This window comes from Siphateles boraxobius, unplaced genomic scaffold (assembly GCF_051911475.1).
Source record: "Siphateles boraxobius isolate OS27281-9 unplaced genomic scaffold, OSU_SipBor_1 7, whole genome shotgun sequence".
Taxonomy (NCBI): domain Eukaryota; kingdom Metazoa; phylum Chordata; class Actinopteri; order Cypriniformes; family Leuciscidae; genus Siphateles; species Siphateles boraxobius.
In genome coordinates, this window is record NW_027509197.1 from 13,080,983 (window position 1) to 13,101,788 (window position 20,806).

General features: G+C 39.8%; 1 protein-coding gene across 4 annotated transcripts in view; it reads left to right on the top strand.

Annotated features, from left to right (window-relative positions):
- igf2bp2a (insulin-like growth factor 2 mRNA binding protein 2a) overlaps positions 1-20,806 on the top strand; it is a 98,964-nt gene that overhangs the window by 23,972 nt on the left and 54,186 nt on the right. Inside the window, exon 1 of one of the 4 annotated variants that reach the window (XM_077216048.1) lies at positions 12,694-12,841. The exons of 2 other annotated variants lie outside the window; for them this stretch is intronic. The gene's annotated coding sequence lies outside the window, so the exon portion shown is untranslated. Of the gene's footprint in view, positions 1-12,693; positions 12,842-20,806 lie in introns of those variants that run through there. One more of the 4 variants, XM_077216049.1, reaches the window with a different exon arrangement.

The following is a 20,806-nucleotide window of genomic DNA, read 5'->3' on the forward strand; positions in this document are numbered from 1 at the left end:
ATTCCATTGGCTCGTTCAATAGTAATCGAAGATGATAGGCTCCCTAGCGTGATCCCATTTCAGTCGCGTCGACTACGTCCGACGTTATCGACTGAAAGGGAACTATTGAGGACGTCCTACAATTTGACCCTAAAATCAAAGTGGTTTCTTTTAAATTGAAATTTCAAAGTGAGCCACCACCTACGGCCTTTTTTTAAAAAACCAAAAATGTGTTTTTGGTGGACCGATCACTACAGTACATAGAACATGTAGGATGTTGGAAAATAACAATGTCTTTTCTGTTAACCAAATGCTTTTTAATATTCGCTATTACTTCAATGCAAGTGAACATGCTCGCCGTTATTTGTTGCTTAGTGACGTTTGTGTTCAAGCAAGCCAGAAATGCGCAGATTCTGTCATGAGGACTCACGAGTTGCGTATTTGCGCTAAATCCGCGCAGATTTGGTTCCAAAGTTCATTTTTACCCTTATTTGGCGCGTTGGAGGGTGTTAATTTCAATCCCTGAATGTTGCTCTCCTGTTTGTCATCGTGCACAAAACTTCATGCCAATAAATAATCAGAAATAATGCTGACTTGTCCGCGTCTCAAGCGCCCTCTTTGCGTTAGTCCTAATGCCTGTTAGTTGTCTGTGGGAAAAAAATTTGTAGATTTTTTTTCCCCATTAAATCTTGAAAAATAAAATATAGACCTACCTACCGACCCTTTTTTATTTTTATTTGCTGTTACTGCAAACCAAAATATTTTTAAGGATGGCCTCAATAGCCTAGTGAATAGCCTTTGTATAGTTCTGTTGTGTTTGATTTAAGTTTGTTCTGAGAATAGAACTCACAACTTGTAACATTCTAAAACAACATTCTGAGGCAATAAATACTACATTAAGGCAATACTAAGATAGCATTCTATGGGTGTGTTGTGTGGATGCCTGTCAATCAACATTAGACCAACACCCTCAGGCTGAATAATGCAAGTACGTTAAACCTCAGCCCAAAGTGTGTCTGCATGTGATCAGCATTCAAATTAGAATTGAAAGTTTACAACATGTTTAACATAAACTAGCGCTAAGACCCAGAATCTGCCCAACCTACATTTACGGCCAGGAGCCGCTTCTGGTTAATGTGCTGGTAGTTCTGGCATCATAACAGTGTTTCAGTCTGCGCTTTTATTCCATAGGCTGGGTAGAGCTTTGAATTTTAAACATTGGAGTGTGTGTACGTTGTAGAACTAGGCATTTTCTGTAACTGCTCATAGGACACAGGACACATCCAGGAAACAGTACTTTCCCTACTTTTGCAGGCTGTCGAACTGTTAAATGGTACTCAGAGAGATTTATTTTTCGAATTCGGAGGCCTGTAACTCTCTGTGCGCAGGTGGATTGTGATGGACGCCACTTTATGGAGTGGAGAAACTGGTCTCTGTGTGCCAGAGCAGGCTCAGAAAAACCACAAGCCTGCCAAGGGCAGTTCATGCTATCATCAGCCCGTTGACTGCGCCAACTGGGTTTCAGATGAGATACAGTCTCTCTCACACATCCCTGGTTTGTCAACACTAACATTTTAAAATGTCCTCTACAACTTCCTTGTTGTCTCATTAAAATACTGTTGATGTTCTCAGCTGCCGTTTGGTTCTGCTTCTTTTGCTGTTTGCCTTTTGACTAGAGCTGCACAATTAATCGAATAAATAATCAAGGTTACTGTTTTGAAATATGTTGACTACAGTATTGCATTTAGGTCTACTCCCATTGCATCAACATTCACTGTTGGCAGTGTGTTTTTTGTCAGTGGTTGAGCTTTGTAAACAATCACAGACATGTTTGTTGTTTGCACTTCATTTTATGTAAATTCTATTAATCAAAATAATGATAATTACAGTATCAGGGAAAATAATCAACATTAATGATTTTTGCCATTATACATAATTTGCTGTAGACCTGTAGTATCAAATCAAAGGATTCCCCAAGTCAGATTTGATTTTGTAATGAAATACAGCTGTGTAAACAATTGTGGTGCAAATTAGTATTTGTATAAAAGTAGCTATAAATGAATGTTCTGGTGTATATAATTCATTAAATGTGTGAAAAGCTGCATAGGATTAATTTTCGTTTCTCTCTCCATCACGGTGATGTATGATTCTGAGTTTTATTTACACTCAATGGAAAATACATCTTCCTGAAGAACAATACACGCTTCTTGTAAGCCTAAGGCACTGGCTTACTCATTACATTAGGTAACTCAATCTCATGAACTCGTTACATGAAGTCACATTAATGTAAACCATGGCAGAAAGTGATTCAGGATTTTCCACATCAGGCCTGTTTGGTTCTAGTTTCCTTTTGCTGGATGAGTAATAAAGAGAAATATAGGCTAAACCAGGGCTGTCAATTTAACGTGTTTATTGAACATTTTATATAAATCAACCTACAAATATTCTTAGGGATTTTCTTACAATTGAAACTTAAAGTTTTTGTGAATCGTCAGTTCGTTTTAGGTGTTTTTCTTTAGCTGGTTAGCCAGCTGGTTTCCCAACCTACCCAAAACCAGTTAAAAAGCTTTGGGAAGGACTCTATTTGCAGTTTTAGCAGTAAACACTCCTTCCTGTCTCTTGCTCTCAACCATTAATATCCTGGAGCAAAGTGGACAAGCTCCTTACCAGAAGTACTCTGTGTTTCTCTAATGGGGCTGCTGCTTAGAGCATGTATTTCTCAAAGAGTAAAACAAGCAGCTCACTGTCGCCCATGGGAGATAAAAGCACAAAATAACTGATAAATACTTACAGATTTGTGTTGGCGGGTTTGTGTGTGTGTGTGTGTGTGTGTGTGGCCGACACATAAAATGGAGGAGGACTGGAACCAGCTGGCAGACTGTACCTTTATTTACCAAACAACAACTCTGCACCATGCTTTGAAAGCAAACTCCCAGCATGCTGATTACTTAATGCATCAGTGGACTAACAATGCCCTCCTCCAAATCCTGTGATCTCTTCAGCTGAACATTTAAGCAAACAGTGAACTCAATGTACCTGCAGGGTACAGTGTTCTGTTATGTAGCATGGTGCAGTAGTAATTTCTCTCTTGCTTTCCTGGCTTAATTTATACTTTATAGAAACATCCTAGTATTTTTTTACAAATAAAGAAGTTGTTAGAAACATTACTAAAAAGTAGCGAGTTTGTGTGCAATGGGAGTCATATTTTCTCAAATAAACACCAGATAACACCTCTAGCGTAGCCAGGAATCAAAATGTAGGTGGGCCCAGAGGAAATCAGGTGGGCACGGCCTAAAATGCATCTGTGATCAAAATAGGCCAACACAACTACACCTGCTTGAATACACCACAGTTTAATCAGAGCACAAGCATGTATGTCATCATAAGCAATGTTAAGAACATAATGATAAAAACATCATTTCCACTGCGCCGACCACAGTACACACACGCGCGCATCTGACAGATGCAAAACAACACCATCATCAAATCTTCAGAACAGTAGTGGACAGTGTGTAAAAACAATGCTTGGTCATAGTCTGGCTCAGCGGCCACATAAGCCACGTTAAATAAACAACATTGACTAGGCAACTACATAGTAAACTTAGATTGGCTTACTTTTGATGACCAGCTTATAACAGAAGACGACGGGGCTAAGAGTTGAACACTGCAATGATTTCGTTATAGTCCAACGACTCAGTCAATTCTCTTTCAAATGAGAGCAAGTAAGTTGCTTAGTAAATTGCTCTGTTTCATTTTAGTTTATACTTAGCTAAACTTCAGTGTCCCTCTGTGAAATATGCTCGTCGTTGTGAAGGGGAGATGGGCTGTTCGCAATCTGACTGCGAAATGCGCTACGCGGGCATTTCGTCATCACAATGACAACCAAACAAGAATCAAGAAACATTGAGATTTATTTTTATAGGTCAAGAATTGTGATAATCGCAACAGAATTCCCTCCGGCTACTTTGTGAGGCCACTGACTGGATGGGCCTGACTGACATGTGGGTGGGCCCAGGCCCATCCAGGCCCACCCGTAGCTACGCAAATGGATAACACTAAGTTTACATACTGTACAGTGAATATGACATCAAGATGACAGTGGCAAACTGGATATTCTAAAACTGTGTGACTTTCTTTCCTCTGTGGAACACAAAATAAAATATTTTGAGAAATGTCACTGAGTTTTTTGTCTATACAACTGAATTCAAAGCTAACCAAGACTGTGTGGCATCTTGTGAACAATTCTTAATATGGATTCTTGATTCATTGACTTTTATTATTATGTTGTGGCAGTACAAGGGATCGGAATCATGAGGAGTTCAGCAGTTCTGGGGTGCGTTTCCCAAAGCCAACTATGGTCGCAAGTTCCGTCGTTACCAATAGAGTTCAATGGAAATTGCGATCATAGTTGGCCAACGAGGCTTTTGGGAAATGCACCCCTGGTTGGATAACGTTTTCTGTGATAAAAAAGTGACTTTTTAGGAAACCATTCTGTAAATGATTCTTTTCTTCTTACTGAACAACAAGAATTATATGGAATTATAATTAATTTAATTAAATATACATGAAATCTTTTGTAAAATTTCAGTAATTCAGTTCTCTTGTCACTGTTTTTCCTCATTGGATGAGAGTGTAGTGCTCTCTGATAGGCTGTGGCGGTCAGGGGGCGGGGCTTGCTCAGAGAGTTCTGCTGTGTGATCTCTGTGTGTGTGCGTGTGTGTTAGTAAGCTGCTGTGCAGCTGCTCAAGTGGTAGTTACGCCCGCATCAGTGAGCACTGCATTGTAAATTGTAGTAAACAACATAATCTTGTGTATATATGTAAAGCAGTAGCACAATTGTCTGACTGAATTGTTTACCTTATGGGCCCTATCATACACCCGCCGCAATGCGGTGCCAGGCAAGTGTTTTTTTGCTAGTTTCAGCCCGACGTTGTCATCATTTTCATGTCCTGCTCCACATCGTTTAAATAGCAATTGCATTTGCGGCCATTTGTACAAGGTTGCACTCTCAGACTACATATGTAACATGTACTTACCATGGCAATAACAGTAAATGATGCATACTTACATGCAACTAACCATAAAATAAATCCTTATCCTACCCTAAACCAAATCCTAATCCTACCCTAACCCTATAGAAAGTGACGTAACTTGCAGAGGAAGCGCAGGTGACAGAGTGCAAGTCTGATAGTGCAAGTGCAAGTTTGCAGCCAGACACTATTGATTTGATCTGGTCTGAAAACGAAGTGTGTTCAGGCTCGCGTTGCTATTTTTAGCCAACTGAAACCTGCTCTAAAGTCAATGGCGCAATATTTTTTAAGTTGTTATTTAAAGAGCACGTTAGTAATATGAGCCCAGCCTATAGGCGGGTCCACAACGCACTTACACTCTACTTATTACACACACATGGACGCGCAGCAGCAAACAAACTAGCCAAATATTAAAAATAAAAGGATTAAAATGTAAGAGCAGCACAATGTAACCTCACGCACGAGCAAATCAGTTTCCTCTCTGGAGACGCGCTCAGTCTTTCCACTATCAAATTCCACCATGTAAATAGCGAATCAGCCTTGGCGCGAGCACAACTGGCTTTTAAAGGGAATGGGAGATGAGACTCTGATTGGTTTATTTGCACGTAAAGCCCAAAACACACCCATTACTCATTAAGAGAATAGGCACAACCCTTTTAGACCATGCGCTGGGCGCACCAACCATTTTTCCCGTTGTTAAACTAGCAAAAGCTGTCAACTCAGGCTTTGATCCTGAGTTTAGGAGTTTAGGTGTGACATCAGTAGCGAACAGCCAATCACATGCTGAGAAAGAGTGAAACTGCGATTCATTTCTCATCCAGAGACGCAGTGCGATTCACTCTTCTGCAGAATATTACGAGCACTTGCTATATCAGCTCAAGTTGTAAAGTTAGTTTATACAGTTGATAAAGGTATAGAGAGAATTGAACATTTAACCTTACATGTAAGCTATGTAGTCTTGTAGTTTTATAGCTTTATCTATTGATTCTAAATCGTATTTAAATGACCTTCATATATTTATTAATTTAAACTGCGTAATAATAATTGATAAACTAAAATTGTACATGTGTGATCAATTAAGGGTGTAATAATAACAAATAATATCTATATCATACAAAATTATAATTCTAAATAAGCATTACTAAAGGCGATTTTGTCTTTAAAAATCATTTGCTATGTAGTGACCTTTAATTTGGAGGAGAAACAGGTGGAGTGACTTTATCGCATCAGACGTCACTTTGCTCACAGCTGATTGGTCCAAGTTCAGTTTGCAACCTCTTACCTGGAATATAACTTGCCCCGGACTAGGCTTGGGTGGTATCCAAATTTTTATACCGTCAAACCTCCTCCCTATTTTACCGGGGTATACGGTATTACCGTGACTAATTAAAAATGATGACATAAGGCTCAGTTACCAAACTGTTGGCTTTTGCCTACACCTTTCAGAAACTGAATACCAGATCGGGCAAAAAAAATAATAAAATAAATCAAGGCCAACCCGTGCACGTTGTGTCTGATCCCAACTGACAGCATTAAATGTAATTATGAGCCGGAGCCCTATGTAGACTCGACTATTTTTAATACGTGGGCCGTTATAATATGGTGGCGCCAAATAATTTTTTAACCCAGGTGCTGAGGGGGTGGTAGATATAAATACTATTTATAAATGAGCAAAAATGGGACACTTAATAATATTTAATTATTTTAATTATGACAATTAAAGTATTCATTTTATTAATTAATTTAAATTAAATTAACAAGCAACAAGCAAGAAGTGCATTTGTAAATCCGGTGACACGCGTCCATTGATTTTTATTAATAGAACTTTTCTGTCAGTGTCTGCTGCAAAGATTAAGTTGACGACCGCCATCTCCTAGTGAACGCGCATATATAGAGAGAAATGCAAATCATGGATTACATAATCAGAAGGTATAGGCTAGCCTTTTTCTTTTCGTTTTGAATTGTTTCGTTTAAAGAAATTGACGATTGATATCTCCTTGGTGAACGCGCCTATAGAGAGAAAAATGCACATCATGGATTAATCAGAGAGTATTCTGCCTATATTTCTTTTCCTTTTGAATTGTTTCGTTTAGAGAAATTGACGAATCGCCATCTCCATAGTGAACGATAGAGAGAAATGCACATCATGGATTACATAATCAGAGAGTAGGCTAGCCTATTTCTTTTCGTTTTGAATAGATCGTTTAATGAATTTGATGTTCGCCATTTCCGTATGAACGCGCATAGAGAGAAATGCACATCATGGATTAAATAATTAGCGAGTGGCCTATTTCTTTTCGTTTTGAATTGTTTTGTTTAATGAAATTTAAATTTTTATTTAGATATAGGCCTATCTGTCATGTCTGTGAGACATACACTGAGTTTCGGTTAATTTATGATGAGATTTCAATGCAAGTGACCACGGCGCGCCAGCGCACGATCATGTCATGATTATGTTGTCTGCTATATTTGATTCTTATTGATTCTTATCCAGGCAATTGGTTGATAAAAAAATTATTAAAATTAAGATACAATTGATACAAAACGAAATTCACTTTAAAGAAAGGCCTTTTACAAAATGAAACTTAATCAAGTGGTCAATGTCTGACTCCCGATGCATCCCATCTTACTCGTGCTGTTCAGTTTTCATTATCAACGTAAAAAAAAATTACATTATAATATTTTAACAAATATAAACTAATGGGCTTATTTAATGAACTCAGGGCAAAATCTATCCTCGCAGCAGTGAGTGGGTGGTTGTTTCGGAGATGCGACATTAGGTTAGAGGTGTTTCCATCTCTCGCGGTCACCTTTTTTATTGCAACATTTACAAATTGCCTCATCAGTATTAACCGCCTCTCCCTTCTCTCTCTCGCTCTTTCTCCTCCACAATGTCAATTGATGACAACTACATAAGTATTTTTAGGCATTGAACAAATTATATTTATATATTATATATAAGTGCCGGTAATGACGGTATTGAAACTGATACCGTTGCTATTTTAAGACCCCACGGTATACGATATTACCGTAATACCGCCAAACCCTACCCCGGACCAGGTTAGCCGTGGAGCGTAAGTTACTATGGAGATGAACACTGCTAAAAGCCAAACCACTTTCATGGTGCCTAAAACCCAGGGTTGGCGCAAACTAAACTAAAACATACCTGGCTAGCCTCCTAAACCTGCTTCATGGTATAGGCCCCTGATGGTTTAACTTTAGGTGACAATTACACCACAGCGCTCCCGGTGCGTGCTTTAAATGTGTGTTGCTGCGCACACAAAACTTACCAAACATCGCACGAGTACGAATATGAGAGAAACGGGTACTTTAGCATCTACGTTCGCTTGAATATTGAAATAGGTAAAGCTTAAAAACACGTAAATGATCAACTTCCGTGAAGCGATCAAGTGACAGTTCCGTCGGGGTGGGCCATCGGGCAGTCCTTATCGTCGAGCCCTTTGTTAGGATGATACAATTTTTAAAAGTCTTGTCTACCTCAGAGGTCTAACAGCAATCATCAGTGTCAAAATGATTGAGATGCCAATTAAATAAAAGAAGACGGGCCTTAATCTCTTACCATTGCTATGCTGATGACACCCAGCTCTACCTCTCATTTCAACCAGACGATCCCACAGTAGCTGCACGTATCTCTAGCTGTCTGGCGGACATCTCGGCATGGATGAAGGAACATCACCTGCAGCTCAATCTGGCAAAGACTGAGCTTCTTGTTCTCCCTGCCAATCCGTCTCTACAGCACGACTTCACTATCCAGTTAGACTCATCCTCAATCACCCCATCAAGGTCAGTCAGAAATCTTGGAGTAATCTTTGATGACCAGCTAACCTTCACAGACCACATTTCAAAGACAGCTCGATCATGCAGGTTTGCAATGCACAACATCAGGAAGATCAGGCCTTTCCTAACTGAGCATCCAACACAGCTTCTTGTACAGGCCCTGGTTATTTCTAGGCTTGATTACTGCAATGCTCTTCTAGCTGGTCTTCCATCATGTGCAACTAAACCCTTACAATTGATCCAGAATGCTGCTGCTCGTCTTGTATTCAACGAGCCCAAAAGGGCCCACGTCACTCCGCTGTTCATCTCCCTGCATTGGCTACCACTCGCTGCTCGAATCAAGTTCAAGGCGCTGACACTTGCTTACAGATTGTCCACCGGCTCAGCTCCCTCCTACTTTCACTCGCTCCTACGGGTCTACATCCCTACCAGAAGCCTACGATCGGCCAAGGAGCGACGGCTCGTGGTGCCTTCACAGCGAGGCACAAAATCACTGTCCAGAACATTCTCATTCACGGTTCCATGCTGGTGGAATGACCTACCCACCCTCGTCCGTAATGCAGAATCCCTGACAGCATTCAAAAGACAACTGAAAACTCATCTCTTCCGTGAGCACTTAACATAAAAAAAAAATTAAAAAAAAACCGTTTCTCTTGAAATCTTCGCTTGTCTGGTTTATGCTACTCCGAGCAATGTTTGAACTTTGTATTCTGAGCACTTCTTGCGATGTTTTTGCCTCTCCACGATGACTCGCTTGGTTTAATCCTCAAATGTAAGTCGCTTTGGATAAAAGCGTCTGCTAAATGTAAATGTAAATGTAAATGCCTTACTGTTCACAGAAGCCAAACGTGAATTACTGGGACACTTCAGTTTAAATTGTGAAATAGTGGAATAAGATGTAGGCTAAGCTGCTAAATGTCTAGGGCCCTATAATTTCCGCGATCACGGAATCACGGACGGAATCGTGGAATTGGCCAATTAACGCGGAATCTAGTGTTTTCGCGGAATTTTACATATTTTTAATGAAATTTTGTTTTTGTGTGGGAGAAGAACGTATGTCTTGGGAAAATGTAGACCGGGGGAAGAAAATCTGGGCGACACAACCCCTCCCGTCATTTCTGCTCCAATGACGGCATCAAAACAATGAAAGCATGGCGAAGCGGCTCTCCACGGCTAATCATCGGCGAAAAAGTTAAAGTCCCTGTAAAGGCAATTTAAAAAAAAAATTCTAAACACATTATAAATGTTAGAAATGTATTGCTAAAACACATTACAAAGACTGTGAACTGTGAAGTACTGAATTGTGGAGTTAGACCGTTAAACAGTTTTTCACCATTGATATTTTACGGATTTTTTGGGCGGGGCTAAAAGGGTACTCGATGACGCACTGGAGTGCCTGAGCTCCTGGCCCCGCCCCTACCTGATGACGCACTGGAGCCCCTGAGGCTGGCCGCTCCCCTAACAATATAAATAGAGCACATTCGCATCAGTTTGCCGCTCAATCGCGAGTTACTGTCAGTATTATTAGTTACTACAGCTTACAGTTTGCTAGTTGGCTATGTCTTCGTCACGGAAATGCGTACTACCTGGATGCGATCACGTACAAAACAGATCGGTGTCCTTATTTAAATTTCCTAAAAACGATCACATCAAGAAGAGGTGGATTCATTTTGTGAAGAGCCACCTTGATCGAGAGCTGAGGATCACCACCAAAACCCGGCTCTGTAGTGATCATTTTACACGGGATAGTTTTATAAACTTTCGTCGGAGACAACTGGGATTCACTGATAATCCACTGTTACTGGTGAATGGGGCCGAACCGACCATCTCCAGCCTCGGCCTTCATCCTCCCGTCGCGCCGACAACTGGTGCCATCATCGGCAGTGCGTGCCCACCAATGAGTTTAAGTTGCCATGTGCGCTTATGTTATAATTAAAGGTGCAATGTGTAAAAAATTTGAGTATCTATTAACAGAAATGCAATATGACATCCATAACTATGTGTTCAGTGGTGTATAAAGAACTTACTTAATAAACCGTAATGTTTTTATTACCTTAGAATGAGACATTTATATCTACATAACCGCAGGAATCCCCTTCTATGAAGGTAGACATATTGACACCAACCCGTTGGTCTTGGAAGCATTTTAAGTCGATCGCGAAGAGTTTTCAAAATCAGAGAAAAAAAGTATTGTGTGTAGTAAATGTTGTCTATGGGATGCGGAGGCGCGCGCGCTGTACAATCATGCCATTTTTGCCGCACGTACCTTTGGGCTCATGCGGACGCGTCGACTTTAAACAAGGCTTTACACTTTAACCAGCTCAGCCACAGTAACAGCTCATATTAGCCAGCTAAATTTTTACTTTCCTGTTAGAAACAATATATAGTTGCATAGTTTCATGTGGTTCTTCTCCCTCGCTGTATTATGGGTTTGCTATGTGGGGGGAAATGTGCTGGTTACGCTTGTGAGACAATCAACTAATTACTACAACTAAGACCCTTGCTCCTCACCTGACTATGGCTTTGTAAACTTTATCCATGATGTGGTTTATAATGGACTGTGGTACAGAAACAGTGACAATGTTACACACTCTTAGCTTACTCTGGCTATTCTCTGCTGTCTCAGACGACGATATGTTTGTCCAGTTTCAGGCACCGTAGCTTCTTCGAAAGGGAGGGGTGAGCAGTGGGCTGAGCCCTCAGTGCAACTCGCAGCCGAACCGCTAGATGTCGCTAAAATCACACACTGCACCTTTAACCTAATAAGCTGCTAGGAGCATCCATTCCGGCTGTAGCGCTTGACAGTTGAGTGTGGCAACGGCAGCTGTCCCGCGAGTGGGCATGGTTTCAGCGCAGCCAGCGGACACGCCCCCAGCGTTTGAGAGCAGAGACTACTGCTCATTTTTTCAAGATTTTGATAGCTTATTTTATGTACTTGCCTGGCTTTTTTATCATTCAAATTTGGCTGGGTGTCCAATAACACATTTTTCTGTGATATGACAAACTCAGAACACATACTTCATTTTGACTTTACAGGGACTTTAAGAAACTTGACGCTAAGCCCTCAGTACCGAGCCGAGCAGTTCGCACGTGACTTTTATGAAGTGTTTCCAACACATAATTCGTGGCGAAGAATGAACACTGGCCGCCACATATTGCGTTTTGTTCATTTTTTTAACGCTTTTAGTTGCATTTCCTTTCCCTGCTCTCCCTCCGTCTCTCTGTCACTCACGCGTCTCTCTCTCTATCTCTCTCACACACACACACACACACACACACACACACACACACACACACACACACACACACACACACACACACACACACACCCTCCGTGCACACCGCGTCTGTCTATGAGGCGCCGGACTGGACAAAAGCGAAGCGACACAGCGCGAGAGAGAACGTCCGAGTGTGTCCGAGAGCGCGCTCGACAGTGTGAATTTAAGGTCATTCCTATTTTATTTGTTACATTTTAATCATTAACATTAAAAGCACACTCTTTTTATGACTAAAATAACAGTAAAGGGTGAAAAAAACTGAATTCCCCAAAATTAAAACGGAAAAAATGGAATTTGGGAAAAAATAAAACGGAATTTATGTATTTATGCGGCCCTAAATGTCTGACAATTTTTTTACGATAGAAATATTAAAGGACGACATGTAATATTCTGTGATGCTAACTAATTGACTTTTTTTGGTGGAAATTTCCGTTTTGAATTGAAAAAAGGCAGTTTATGAATTATGTTTATGAACGGCAGAATTAATTCTTACCCTAGGATAAAACCCCTTTTCTGACGTAATACGTTTTTGTACTTCCTCAAAACTTCAAGTCCTAGTACTATGCATTCCTAACTGCATATAGTTCTCTTTCTTAAACCGAGTTTGTGAGTTCATGAGTGGCTCCTTAGAGCACGACTCTCTGACTACTGGTTTCAGTGAGTGAATATTGACAGCAGCAGAGGGCCTGTCAGGGAACTGCTGCCTCCATTTACCCGTGAGGAGCTTCTCCCTTCTGCAGGATCTCAGCCAGGCAGGTGAACACACTGCATTCTCATTAGCCTTCGCCCTGAGAGTGAGAGTGAGAGTGAGAGAGAGAGAGAGAGAGAGAGAGAGAGAAGGAAGGAAAGGGTGTATATGGTGATGTTGTTCTCCTAAGGTCTTTGTATGTCTAAGGCAGAGCACAGAAGGCAGTTTAGATCAGTAGGTTAGATAGTTTCTGCACTGATGAATCCCTGAGCATTAGCTATACGTCACTGACACATGTGGCACATTCATCATGATGAATTTCTTTGGTGTCGTTTGAGCACATTGTATAAAACATTGCCTTTCCCTGTGATGTTTATTTGGCGGAAGATTTGTTGTCCTTGTCTGGTTGCCTCCTTACACCCAAGACTGAGTATTGACACATTTCTTCTGGGATTTTAAAATAAATTGTTTTTATACTAAAACAATGACTAGTAACTACAAAACAAATGTGTTGCTTCTTTTTATTGGTGGAATACAGTGACTATGAGAGGAAACATTTTCAAGGTGGCATGATCTTCTTCTTCTTTTTTTTTTTTTTTTACAAGTGTCTGTTTTGTTGCCGTTAGGGAAGTACAGATTGTTCCAGTGACACTTGGACAGTTCCGAGTTTTAGTTCCTGTCGTCAGAAGTTCTGTAGTGACTTCAGGAAACACTGAAAGCTCAGTTGTAACAGCGGAAGTCATTTGTGTTGATCTCAAGACAGACAAAACATTTGTGCACAAGTACTCGCAGCACCATCTTCAGTAACTTATCTGACAAGAAGACTAACCCTCAAGTTTAGGTGTTAACCTCAGTTTTTAGTGCACTCTGAATGCTGATATTGTTATAGTATTACTGTCCAATTTTATCTGATTCTGTGTATTTGACTTTGGTGAGGGGGAGATGCTGAACCTGATTTCACATCTTTGTTGATCCAGGAGCAACATTCCAATACACCAATCAGATTTGAGGAATTACAGTTTATGTCAAGTTTAGGTGTACAACCAGGGTTAGGTGCTTCTACATTGGTGTAATTCACAAATCATTTGCCTCTGATTATAGGGATAATATGTTATGGATAACGTTAGGTTGAAGGGTAGGGACAGAGTTAGGACTAAATTTTCAGAGTGGAATGTTGGTCCAGGATCAACAAAATATGTTTATCCTGGAACATGTCTTGGTAAAATCAGGGTGACCAGGGGCAGACATTTGCAAATGCAAAAATGTTATCTGGGAAAAATGGTACTTTCTAGGGATGCACTGAATGTTCGGCAACCGAAATGATTAAGTAATAAGTAAAAACACCGAATAAATTTAACCAAACAATGACGTTTTTGATGACGCAATCAAATAGTAACCAGCGTAGAGTGAGAGGCTCGTGCTTTAACAATACAGCAAACATGCACCATTTGAGCAGATAATAAAAGAGATAAGCTCATCTGATGCATCTGTGGCAGATGTTATAGCCTTACTTTCTGGGGTCAACACAGCGGCACGTTTTGCTGGATTTTTTTCACATAGCAGCAAAATAGACTTAAAATACTCCGTCATTTATCGTCATACAGACTTAAGAAATATGAAAAATAAACTGTTAAATGTCCACCTTTGTATGTGTCCACTTACAATCAAAACAAAACATTGTGCTTTTGTAAAATAAAGAAAATACACAGGCTATGCTTTCTGCCTCTCCGTCTCCGTGAACTTTTTTTCTGGATCACGTCTCTAAACTTAAACAAAACTCAGCGAATACTAGTCACACAGGCAAAAGCAATATATCTTTATAATCATTTAAAGGCACACTTTGCAGGAATTCCGTTTTTGTCAAAAGCGACCCCGATGTGGAGTACTTGTATTTAGCGTTACTGTCGTAAATACCACTCACGCAGAGAGGCTCTGCACTTTATTACTTCATAATAATATCTCGTTTGATGGCTTATAACATTTTTACATGATTGCAGCTAAATTACAAGTAAATAGCCTATAGCCTAGGCATACTGTATGATTTCATTTGTGTTTTTTGAGTGTAATGTAAACATTACAAAATGCCAGATAACATCAATGAAGTTACATGTACGTCGCATTATTTCATAACATTGTCCGTTATGAAGTCGTTGGACATGATTATTGCAATATATCATAATAATTTGGAAATTGCGCACGTTTACACCATTTACAACGTGTAGGCTTATTTTCTGTACTGATAATTATGTGAGATATTGACAACTTTTCTCATGATAATCGCAGGAATCAACTTTAACAGTGAAAGCCTGACCGAGTGGGACTCTTGTCCGGTTCCTCACGTGGTCAGATTCTCGTTTCCTGTTCCTAGACTATTCTGACCGCATTTTCTTTGTTTTTTCCTTCGTCGAATCTGCCATCACGTCTGAAATGTGCGCTAGTGTAGTGTCTTCCATAGAGGGTGCTTCATATGTATGTGCTTATTGATATGTGTGCAGAGCTGTAAAGCAATTTGTTAACATCGCGTGAGCTGATATCATGCGATACTTCCTGAAGCTGAGGCCGGCGGCCCGCCAGGCCAAAGTTGCAAGGGTGGTTTTTCCGCTCACAGGCACCGGGGTAGAACAAGACGACCACCATTCAACCCGAAAAAAGTCATAAAACCATTCCAATGACTCCGAAGCTGTTGAGTTAAGTTAAAAAAAAACTGCATAGTTACCCTTTAAGTGTCTGCTTTTAAATGATCTAATTCAAAACGAAAACAAATATTCTCTGTTTATGTAGTCTGTATGAAAAGAGAGAGATGCCAGTCGTTCTCATGGCAACTCATTATCTGCTAATGTGAACACACCCACGGAGAGCGTGCGCTCGCAAATGATTTGAGGCAATCCACAAACCTGTCAATGCCCACATCAACTCGATAAAACACATCAAGTTTAATCAGATTCATGTACTTTACTAACTAAAAGTACTAGTAACTAAAAGTTACTAAAAAACTATTTTTTTATTATTAAATTTTTAAAAAACAAGTCTTACTGAGCCCAAAACTTTTAAATGGTAGAGTGTAAACCTGAAGAAAAACATAAAACTACGACTGTCTATATTTTGATTATTAGTAGTGTTTTCACTTAGCAATCTCTTGCAACTTCATGGTTCAACACAGCTGGTTTAGGAGACTGTGTTTCCAAAGAAATTTGCGTTATGTTGTTTTTGAATATGGGAATTTTTATTCCCCTAAAAATATGGACTTTATTGTTTGACACTTTGATAAAACAACCATTTTTGACCCATTTATTTTGTTAATTCTTAGTACAGTACAGACTACTGTAATTTCCTACAAACCAGTAATCCACCCAAATCTTTAATTACGTCACCACACCATCATTCAGCATTTCAGTTGTAGAAGTGAGCACTGCCCCACACTGAAATTTTCATCAGAAAGAGCAAAGTGAGTTTTGATATTCTTGTCATGCGACTCTCAAGAACTAAATTAAATTAAATTAAATCGTCCTGACATTTCCAAAATACCCTATATGAATGTGTGAAATTCTCAGAATCCAGGACATTTGCAAGCATAGATATATTAATCACAGGGCTTCTGAGACTGAGGGAAACCCATTGTGGCTTTTAAAGTTCCTGTGCATCCAAAACTATTAAAGTCAGGAATGTGGAGTGTCTGGGTAGATTCACAGCCCAAGACAAGACATTTGAAGTAGGATTGCATTTCATGCATCTGTGGAGGGAGCAAAACGTTCCTAAGACTGTTAACTTAGCTCTTCTTCTTTGACTCTTTATGAGGCCACACTGTGGGACGTATAGGACAGACATGGAACATTGGCTGTCTGTGGCTTGTGAGCTGCCGCCTGGTGTCAGTTCTGCACACCCTCATGAGTGTGTGAGTCTATGTGTCCTGCCACCCATATGGAGTGGAGCCACTATGTCTCATCTCTGCATGAGTGCATTTTTTGTTCCTGTGGATGTTACACATCATAACGTTTGCTCCTTTCATGAGACTAGTATGCTAAGTTTAAAAGATGCCACAATAATTGGTAGGGCTGGGTATTGATAAAAATTTGATTCGATTTCGATTTTATTATTTAAGTTTCATTCAATAGCGATTAATTTGTATATATATATATATATATATATATATATATCAGGTACAGTTCATGTCTCTCTCAACTAAAGCTGTAAACCTTATTCAAACAATACTATAACATAAAAGGTTAAAATTAACAGAGTCAGTTCTTAGCTTTCTTTAAATCATAACTGCAGTGAATTCATCACATGACATTGTAACCAAAGTGCTTGTCACTTTTTAATTGGCTTTCTGTGCTCATTTCCTGTGCACGGATCCAGATAAGAGTCCGCTTCCTGTCACGGCCAGGGTATTGGAGAGAAGTGAGGTCCGCATTAGGGATGAGTCGCGATCTTCGAATAGTTGAACTGCGTTCGAAATTCGATCATAAAATTACTTTTTCGAATATCGTTATATTTTAGCGCAATTCCAATGTGTCATAATTGACAGCGCGGTAACTGTCACAGATCGCGCAGCAGGGTATTTTCCTGTCGGTGACACAAGGTGTCACTAACATGAATGAAACCCCCTACTGCGCGATAGGATACCAGTGTTTTATATAGTGTAAACAAACAACAGAAGAAGAGCACCGTGACCGTTAACTGCGCCCAACAGATGTGGGTAGTAACCTTTTACTGTCTATGGTAGAAACCGTCTACAAAGTAGGCTACATTTACTTCCTTACGTTGGGGCGACGTTCCTCTCGTTACTTTATTTTAATGCAATACATGCTGTTAGAGTATTAAGTTTATTCCAAGCGCGCTGCATCTTTTTATGGGCATGAGCGATGCTCATGTTCAAAGACGATTCTGTTCAAAGACTTCATCAAACAGATCTGTCTAAATCGGTTCGCGAATCAGTTTGAATGGTCTGTTCAGTTTCCTGCACGCACTGAATCCTCTGATGCGCTTTCAATTCACACTCGGAGTCGTAACAGGAAGATGTAAGAACATCAAGAGCGTTGGATGAAGTGGCCGTGGGCCTACAGTTTAGTCTAGTGAAAGCAAATCTGCAAATGCATCATATTTTTGCCAGCGATGAAGATCTAGTTGAACATCTTCGTATGATGTCTGTGAATGAATGATTCCACAGGACGATTCATTCGAGTTCATTTCATTCAGGTAATACATTTTACAACCAAACAGATTATTACGCGATGATAGCACTGCTACAAGTATGATGACATTATCCTTTTTTTTAACATATTAATTTAAAACTACATTAAATAAGCTACCATTGTCCACAGTTTCTGAAATGAACACCCGCCATCCCGCGGTAATGTGTGTGTATTGCGCAGTGGCATCACACGAATAGTTTTTATTGAAACTAATTTGTTTAAAAAGTAGGCTATTGCAGTAACAAGGCAGGTCAGCATAAAATCATTATAACATATGACATTATTTTTTTATCTAACGAGCATCTGGTTTGGCGATGCAAAAACGGACTGTCGTGCTTATTGTTTTTTTTCTGTTAACTATGTTAAAAAACGACGAAAACATGTTACTTGTTCAATTAATAAACAGTTTGTTTGATGACAAATCGCTAAAGATGAAATTGGCCTCCTTTTCTATCATTGTGAGTGTGCGTTTTTTTAGTGTTTTTTTTTATTTTCGAACGATAATCGACTTTTGCTCCTCGATTTTCGAATGCCATTTTTGGCAGAAATTCACATCCCTAGTCCGCATCTTTCTCATTCTCCAATGAGGAACGCCTGAATGTTTGTTCTCTGTTTTTCACACGTGTGACTCTGCTCACGTGCTCGCGTTGTGGCTGAGTGATTTATGTATGGTGAATAACATTTCATCTGGCTGACAGGGATGATCAGATGGTGGTCGTTAGCAGGTCTGAGAGGTCCTGGCCCAAGGTGAATGGTCCTATTCTGACCCGTCTGCAGCACGCCGCTTCCAGTGGCGAACGTTCCTTCGCACCATCCATGCGGATGTGAGGATCTGTATGCCAACATGGTTTTCTAGCTTGTGCGCCGCATCTGGCTGCTGTAAATATTAGCTTTTCAACTGAACGTGGCCACCCTCAGATATTCAAAGGCAGAAATTGAGAAGTGTGTTTTTTTATTTAGTTGTCTGGCACCCTTTTCTAAACCAGCAGCAGACAGCTTGGTTACGTTCAACAAACATACGGTAAGCAGTGCATTCAGTCTGCATCTTCTAATGCTGGTGGTTTTGGACTGGGGTGAAGGGGTCTGTGAGACCGATTTCAAAAGTGCATTGGGTTCAGCTCCATTACACATAAATATAAACAAATTCTCACTGAAGAGATTCGAAAATAACAAGCTAATAAACCTGCCCCCTCCTGATGGCACATCATAAATTGATCCTTAGAGATCCAGATCCTGCCTCTCAGTGTTTGTGTGTGAACTTATTTATAGCATTACATGCATGTATGACATGGACAGTGTGACAGGCACAGAATTCAACAGTTTTGTTTCTCTGTGCATGTGTCTCCGAGTGTTATTTTGTGTATACACTAAATACACATTTTCAGTGTTTTTTTAGGGATACACCAATATAAAAATTTTGGACTGATACAGATAAACTGATAATTTTTATGTTATGGCCGATAAATAGTTTAAAGGGGTCATGACATGTGAAATCAAATTTGCCTCGATCTTTTGACATATAAGAGGTGATTTGTGCCTTTAAAACATCCTGCAAGTGTCATAGCTTAAAATATTAAAACATAATTTTAAATGCTACAAATGCTACGAATTTAGGCATCAAAACATTATATGTACAGCATGGCTATTCAGTTAGCTTCGATCGAGGGCCGGATTATTAAATTGAAAAGTTGAGGTGGGCCGGTGGGTTTAGCTTATTTATTGAAACATAACAGTATTAATAAGTAAGCTAAAGTAAACATAAAAGTATTGTATTTACTTTGAAATGTGGTACCCAACAGTATGCAGATTTATAAGGCCATAATAAATAACTTATTTACAGCTATGTACAAATATATGAATAAGAATATATAATAATTATTTTATTAATTATTATAGGCTTAAATTAAAATATTCTGACCATGAGACTCCGTAACCATAGGTAAAACCATGCATGGCTACTCATGCCCACTGTATAAAAAATGCCTAAACAGGTAAAAACTATACACACAATTAATTATGTATTTGTCTAGCCCCCTAATAAATCTAATGCAATATAAATGACTATAACATAGTATTCAATATAAATATTCCACATTTCTGCCCAAACCATGGTAAATTACTACAGTACATTCGCGGTAAATGTTTGTAAGGGTGGTGATTAGGGATTTAGTCTTCTAACTTCGCTCATGGCACAATGTATCTGCTATTTACCTCATCAGTCGTGTTGGGAATGTTGAGGCTGTTTCATCTGATTTAAAACTAGTTAAAATCATTGAGTGATCTGTGGTTTGTAACAGAGAGATGTGTCAGATTGAAACGCTTCTCACTGGATGTCGCAACGCTGTTTAATAATAGTGTCCAGGACTGGGAGTAAACGCAACTCCTTTAAGCTTGCGTTCCGTTATCCACTGGGCCGTGCTGCGTAGTTCAAAGTAAACTAGTGAAACAACTGAAAAAAGCATTGTTTGTTCTCTATTTGTTGTTACTGACCGAGAAACCACTGCAGATGATTCAGTGAGAGAACGGTCCGAACGAATCCGAATCGTTTCAGACAGTTATGCAAGCGCGTTTGGCCAATTCATGGAAAGGAAATAATCAAACCAAAGAATGATTAATTTAAGAATGATCGATATCGCTGGTTCAGTCGACAGAAATACGGGGCACACATAATAACTGCTGAAATATTCAGACTGAAAACGTTTCTCAGGTCAGTCGGAGCGCCCATGGTACACACACAGTGCGTATAGCCTTCGCTATAGGGAGGTTGGTTGGAGTGCCCTCGGGCCGGATGGAGATGATCGGCGGGCCGTCAATTGAATAGCCCTGATGTACAGTATGAAA